Below are 8,071 nucleotides of genomic sequence, written 5' to 3' on the forward strand. Positions count from 1 at the left end.
TTCAAAGTAGTAGAAAGATTCCTGACTTTAGAATGAGAAGACTTGGATTCAAGTCTCACATCTGGCAGAAATTTGCTATATGATCTTGTGTAAATCATTAATTTCTCTGGGATCTAGTTTTCTCCTCAGGAAAATGATAGGGTTGGACCAGATGATTTCTAAAGTTCCTTCTATTTTTATGATTCTGTGTTTCCTAGACAAAACCTTCTTATCCTGTACTTGATTTGATTTTTTGACACAAGCATAAGGTTTTATATTGATTTCTATTAAATTTCATATTGTTGGTGTTAGATTACCATTTCAACTTGATAAGAGAGATATTTTTGGATCCAGGGTCTGATATATTTGCTGTCCCTTATAGTTTTGTGCCATCAAAAACTTGATAAATATCCTACCTATGTCTTTATTCAAATCAATATATGTTTTACAATATCCTTGGACACTGTCCTACATATCATCCTCAAAGTTGTTATCAAATTATTAATTGATACTGTTTTGTGCCTATTAGTCATCCAAGTCTAAATCTATCAAATTACATTAGTACCAATTTTACAAGGATATGTGAGGATCATATTATTATTTGCTTAGAAAGACATCATGGAAGGTGTCAGATATCTTGCTAGATAGAATCTAAGTGATTTTCTCTACGGCATTACCTTGATTTAGTCTAGTAATTTTCTTATTAATAATTTTACATGAAATCAGCTCAACCTGATTTGCTCTCTTAAAACAACAACAACAACAACAAAAACCTTACCTTTTGTCTCAGAATGGGTACAAAGCATCCATTCCAAGGCAGAAGAGACAATTGTTTAAGTGACTTGCTCAGGGTCACACAGATAGGAAGTATCTGAGGCTAGATTTGAACCTAGGACCTCCTACCTCCAGGCCTGGCTTTCTATCCATTCAGCCACCTACCTGCCCTTGATTTGTTCCTACTGACATTATAATGACTATTCATAATCATCTTTTCCCTTAACTCTCAGGGAAAAAAACTCCTTTGACAATTTTTCTACATTTTTACTAGTAACTGACATCAAGGTCTATAGTTAGATGACCATTTCGAACAAAATTTTAAAAAACATTGTTATATTTGCCCATCCCAAGGCCACAACATGTTTGCCACTGGTCATGATTTCTCAAGCAATTTGTTTCTTGGTTATTAAAGAAAATCTAGAATTGGGATTAAATTTTTAATTACTATTATCTATTTAGCATCTTATAATTTTTATTACTATTTCAATGTTTCAATGACTAAGAAATCATAAATATCTATTATAGTTTGTTTTCTTAAGAATCTCTGGAAGGAATTTGTCTAATGCTTCAGAATAGGCAGAATCTTTGATAATCACAATCCAAATTCCTTGACTATACAATCAAATATTTGTACCTGATGGTTTCAGAAGTCATCAAATTTGGTATTCAACATATTTTTATGGGGAAAAATTGTTGTGGCATTTGACATTTCTTTGGAACTATATGCTCTTGCTAGAACTTGTTGGCATCGCTGTCTCAGGAAGCATATGCCCACTCCAACCAAAACAAAGGATCAAGTGTGGTTCAGGAACATAAAGAAGAGCTCAGCACTGAGGAGATGCAGGAACTGCAAAGCCAGCAGCAAAAGCTAGTGGTTAAGGTGTTTTCTTCAGGTGAGGAGAAGGCAAAGGAGGATGTCCCTACTTCATTCATCAAAGAAATGTGTGCTAAATGGGTAGAAGTGCAAACCTTTGTTGAAAATATCATCCTGATAGAACTTTAACAAGCAGAATTGTAAATTTGTTAAATGACCAGACCATTATACACTTTAGAGGAGTTTTGAAATGCAGACAAAAACAAACATTATTGGTTAGGGTACTTGTGAAGCTGACATCTGGTGAATCTCAAACAGGGTTAATTGCTGATCAGGGACAGAAAAGAGAAGGAGAAAGAACTCCAGAAGGGCATTTACCCTCAGATATTATGGAAAGGGACTGCTCTTCTAGACAATAACATTTCTCCTCCCCACTATCCGCTTAGGCCATGAACTATTCTCAATACAGGTAAAGTTAAATTAAAATTATTTATTTGATCTAATTATTTTCTATTTCCATCTATGTATTATTACATTTATTTAGTAAAATAAAACTCCATTAATGCATATAAAGTCTTATAAAATCTTGGTTTTCTGGGTGTCTGGAACAGATTAATTCAATTTACATTACTTCTTATGGGAAAAATTCATTAGATACTCAACCTTTTTGATACTTGATCTGCCTTCTGGAATGAATTAATGATAAATATCAAGGTCCTGTTCCCACTATGATGAAATTCTCAATGCTTATATTTTCTCTTAGTTATGCCCATCACAAATTCTTAAGTCAATTGTCCATTTTCCAACCATATAATATTAATTCTGACTTTAATTATGCTATTTCTTTTTGGTATTCCTCTGTGATCTCTTCTCCTACTCTGCTTTTCTCAACACATCCATCTCTTCCTCCCCCAAACCTCCCCAAATCTGTGACGGTCCACAATGAATTTCCTTACTTTATAATACTTGGGTTTCAATTCTGTGCTATACTATCTCCCAATAATGGTCCATTTATGAATGAATAAATAAAGCTTTTATTAAGTGCTTACAGTACACAAACCACTATGCTAAGTTTGGAGGATAAACATTTTAAAAGAGAGATTCTTTTATTTATTTCACTTATTTATGCAATTTGCTACTCTTTTTAATTCCTTTTAATTCTAATGGAAGTGTGGTAAACAAGATATTTAGGAGGTTTCGGCTGCAAGTCAGATAAAAAATCTTTTGATCCTTAGGGTGCAGTACCAAGGCAGATGGTGATACCTCTTCTTTAATGACATTTCCACTGGAAAAATCACTTTCTAATGTTGAATAATTCTACCATCTTTAGTAGATGTGACCATAGCACCTGTAGGAGCAGTCAACAGAATGCATTTGCACAAGAATTTCTTTCTACAATAGTGTCTGTGGCATTTTTCTAGAAGCACTGCTAATCATAAGGATTTTAGGCTGAGATTCCTGGTCTTGCTCCATAAGGGTCTGGATGGAGATGGTGGCCAAGGTGTCGGTGGTTTGATTTGTGTGGCATGTGCTGCCTCCTGTCTATCCCTCACAGTGCCTTACTGCTTAAACTGGGATGACTTGCCTATCCTATGGGTAGTAGTTGTTGGAGATGGCTAGCCCTTTCTCAAAAGGAGTTCCTTCCCAGAATGATGGATTTGAGGCTGAGCTTGAAAACAGAGCCAATGAAGAAAGTAATTTTCTCCAACTGTCATCCAACTGCCAACCAATTGCTACCCCCAAGGGTAAACCAGCTTAGCTGAAGCAACAATACACTTTGAGGGAGAGACAAGAAATAAGATATTCCAGACAAGTAAACTACCAACATCTACACTCATGCCCTGTTAGGAAAAACCCAGGGCATTGAACCCAAGAACCTTGGAAATAGCTGTACCCTCTAATGATTTGTCTTCCAGCCCAGTGCCTGCAGCCATAATTGAAAGAAGAAATCATTGTAAAGAAAGGACTACCTTCCCTATTTTTTGCCTTAGAATATTTCTCTTGTTTCTTTCCTTTCTACTACAGTAGAAAATATGATACTAAATATCATAACCTTGTCAGTGCCTGTGTCATACTTTTCTTGAGTTATCTACAGTACCTAGGATAGTTCTGGACATATGATAATTATTCAATAAGTGCATATTGAATAAATAAATGAATGAATATTAAATGTTTTTAGAAGAATGTATGTTTAATAGGTCAATCAACTTTCACCATTTGCCTAGTCCTGTTTAACAAGAAAGCCAACTACTGGTAATGACATACTCACCCTGGTGATTCTGCATTTCACTGAACATCATAAGGAAAAAGTCAACATTTTTTGGTTCTCAAAAAGCTGCTGCCTATTTTGCTTCAGCCTTTTCTTTTGTGGGTGGCATATTTGTCATGTTAGTCAAGAATTGGTCCTTAGTGGATTTATTCAATTAGTTTCTTCACTAAGCTCACATCTGCTGGGAAATTCTACCCTGTTCTTTTTGTCAGTCAATCAATAAATATTTAAGTGCCTACTATGTGTCAGGCACTACAGTGAGTGTTATAGAACAACAACAACAAAAAAAAGATAAAAGCAATCCTTGCTCTCAAGGATCCCACAGTATAATGCTAAATTGTAGTCATAATTTGCAAACAACTATGTAAAAAAAATAACATACAAGATAAATGGGAAATAATCATTTAAAGTTTACTAGGTACTAGCATTAAGGGGTTTTTGGAAAAGCTTTCTATAGAAGGTAGGATTTGAACTGGAACTTGAGGAATTGTCATGAGTCAAAGATGAGAAAAGGTAGCATCCCATGAATGGGGGACAGTCATTGAGAATCCCAGAATGGAGAGATGGAGTGTCTTTTTTGAGGAACGATAAGGGAGTTAGTGTCACTGGATTGTAGAGTACATTGAATAAGGGAGCCATAGGTGTAAGAAGATTTGAAAGGAAGGGGGCAGTTGACAAAGGGTTTTGAACACCAAATAGAGGATTAAGAGGTGCTTAGATAAATCTCTGATGAGTGAAGGATTGACTGAAATGACAAGAATCTTATGGCAGGCAGACCAAGCTATTGGTCTATTGAAATATCAGGCTATTAAAATAGTGTGAGGTGATAAGAACCTGTGCTAGTTATGTGGGAGAGATTTTAAAAAAGTAAAATTGGGAAGACTTGGCAACAAATTGGATGTGGGGAAGGGAATGAAAAAGAGAATTTGTGGATAAACTCCAGGTTAGGATCCTGACTAACTGGGAAAATTGCAGCACCATTAAGAGTAAAGAAAGGTTAGGGTAGATTTGGGGCAAAAGATAACTAGTTCAGTTTTGGACATGGTGATTTTAAGATGTTTGTAGTACATCCATTTTGAGAGATCCAATAGAGAGTTGGTGATATGAGTCTGAAGATCAGCAGAGAAGTAAGGGCTATATAAATAGAACTGAAAACCATTGGCATAAAGATTATAATTGAATCCTTGGGAACTGATGAGATTAACAAGTGTAATAGTATGAAGGTAGAAAGAAAGAGGGCCTACTATAGAGCCCTGTGGAACACCCACAGTTATTGAATATGACCTGGATAATGATCCAGCAAAGGAGATGGAGGAGTATTCAGTGAGGGAAGGTGAACCAAAAAAAAGTGGTTTCAGTATAAACAGAGATCATAAGTAAAATTAGAATACGGAATGTATTACCTAAAATATTTATGTAAAATAGAGGAATTTATAAATAAACAAAATATTGAAAACATTTTAAGATGTAAAATGGTCAATTTTTGATATATAAAATTGAAAAGTTTTTGTAAAAATAAAACTTCCAAGATTAGAAGGAAAACAGTTAGTTGGGGAAAATTAATAAATAGGTTCTCAGATAATGGTCTCAAATCTAAAATATAGAGAAAACTTTGTCAAATCATAAGAATATGAGCCATTCCCAGTTTTAAAATGGTCAAAAATATGAATATGAACAGGTTTTGGCTGAAGAAATCAAAGCTACACATAACTACATTGAAAAAATGTCTAAATCCTTATTGATTAGAAAAATGCAAATCAAAACAACACAAATATATCATCTCATACCTATTGTGAAGACAGGATTAACTCTCCCCTTGTCTATTTTTAGCTATCAAATCCAGAACTTTAAGTAGCCTTATCATTAAGTATGAGAGTTCACAAGTCACTTACTAGAGTAAGTCACACCTCCAAAGGTCACTGTCTCCACCCCCCTTTGGGGAGTGCTAGGCAAATTGAAAGACTGCAATTGGTTCCAGTGAAGAGGGGGCAGCTAGTTGACTCAGTGGATTGAGAACCAAGCCCAGAGACCAGAGGTTCTGGGTTCAAATTTGACCTCAGTCACTTCTTAGCTGTGTGACCCTGGCAAGTCACTTAACCCCCATTGCCCAGCCGTTACTGCTCTTCTGACTGGGAACCAATACACAATTTTGGTTTGGAAGTTTATTAAAAAATAATAATAATAATTGGTATTTGATGCCATAGAATTGGAATTGTCTAACTTACTGAAGAGCTTTAGGGCAAAGCAGAATAAAACTAGTCCTTATTCCAAGAAGTACCTCTTCAAATATCTGAAAACAGGAATCTCATCCTTGACTCTTCACTTCTTTAGGTCCAAACTCTCCAATTCCATTCTTATATGGCATAATCATAAGTAGCAGCAGTAGGTTGAAGTTGCAGAGATAAATTTAAGCTTGATACAATACCCTAATAATCAGTACTATCCCGAAGTGGCATGTGATACCTTGGGAGGTGGAGGACTTCTTCTAACTGGAGAGCTTTCAATAAAAAGCTGAATGACCATTTCTCTGGTTTTGTGGTAGTTAGTATTCTTTTTGGAGCAGGTACCTTCTCACACTGATAATAGATGAATTTGTGGAAGATGCCTTTGCATTCCACTGAATACATTCATGTTTTAACCCTCATCTTGTTAACCTAAAGTGTGACCCATTCCACCTACCAGATAAGGAAAGAGAGAACAATGAACTTTCTATGCATTTCTCTTAAGACAGTTTCTCAATTTTCATAATCAGTGTCTGTGTGAATAAGCATCAGTAAGATAGAGAAACCCCTGAAAACAGAGGTAGATCATTTCTCTCTGATGACTCATCAGCTTGCTCAGTTCTATTTGTATTTGGTGAATAAGAAAAAACAAAAACAAAACTATATTTAAAACTTCTTCTAGGACACCTCAATTACAGATATCAATCAAATATCATAAGAATTCTTCTTCTTTCTTCCCTAAAGAATGTTTCCATTTTTGTGTGACCTTCTCAATAGTTTTCAAAAGCAGAATTTGTTTGTTTCATTGCCCATAAATAGGAAGCCTAGTTTTATTTACACAATTTATGATTCCTTTTTAAATTGTTGTTGCATATGTTAATGTTTTGGCTTTAGAAGTAAAGTATCATCAAGGCAAGTAATTAACTTGCTTCCCTGATTTCCCTTCAATAGGGAGGCTAATTGAACAATTTTTGTTCAGTCCAAGAATTTAGATAGAGGTAAATGGAAATGTGAAGTTGTTCTTTGAATGTACAGTAGCTATGATTAACAACAGCAGTAGCAGCATTGCTGTAATGTAATTTACATCAAAGGATTTACAGAATTGATGGTATATGAACTCCTAAACTGTAACCCTATTGAACTGTAGTTTAGAGTTTTATGTCTTCATTTCAGCCTATGGTAAGGACTTGATTGGAGTTTGCTTGATCATAGTTTGCTTTATAGTCACAGCCTGTGGCCAGTTAAAGCCCAATCAATTCTTTCTGCATGAATAATGATTCCTGTCAGAATAAAGAAATAATTGCTTTTCTGACAGAGAAATAAGTGTGTTCACTAAATAAATTTACCTTATGCAGATCAGACAGTTTGGAAGCCTCCACTATATTAAAAAGTGCTTTGGTTTCTTTTCTTTATTTTTTTTTTCAAAAGGTTGAGACACAATGAAATTTTATATGGTCCATTATATTCAAGCATTCGTAAGCAGAATTTATGGCTATGAATACTGGAGTTTACAGGAAACTAACTGTTGTTTTTGGACAAAGAGCAGTACCAGCTAAGCAGTAAGTACTGTTGTGGTCTTCTTACCATCTAGTCAGAGAGATTATATCTGTTATTCACAGTTCTTTCTTTTTTGGGGGTGAAACTTGTTGCTATTCAATGCCTCTTTATAAGGAGAGGACTGTCATTCACAGCAGCAGCATCTGTACTGAAACTGGAACAATGAGCAAAGATTAGCATGGCCCCCGATCAAGGATGATACACACATTTGTGACACATCTCATATTTTTGAAATAATCCGTGCCTGGGGAACAAACAATGAAATCTAACTTCTTTCTTTCAGTACAGAGGTGAGGGATTGTGGGGCAGGATGCCATATACTTTAGTGGAGGCAGTCACTGTGTTGGTTATTTTTGCTTAGTTGTTTTTAATTCAAAGGAGAGTTTGATCCTAGGGTTAGGGGTTGAGGTGGGGCCTCTTTATCTGGGAATGTGTTGTAAAAACAGAAAGCTC

General features: G+C 35.3%; 1 non-coding gene across 1 annotated transcript; it reads left to right on the forward strand.

Annotated features, from left to right (window-relative positions):
- The first annotated feature begins 7,744 nt into the window (after positions 1–7,744).
- On the forward strand, positions 7,745–7,848 carry LOC123243415. Its single transcript, XR_006505946.1, has one exon. It is a non-coding gene; the product is annotated as a U6 spliceosomal RNA (small nuclear RNA).
- The last annotated feature ends 223 nt before the right edge of the window (positions 7,849–8,071 follow it).

Source organism: Gracilinanus agilis, chromosome 3 (assembly GCF_016433145.1).
Source record: "Gracilinanus agilis isolate LMUSP501 chromosome 3, AgileGrace, whole genome shotgun sequence".
NCBI lineage: Eukaryota > Metazoa > Chordata > Mammalia > Didelphimorphia > Didelphidae > Gracilinanus > Gracilinanus agilis.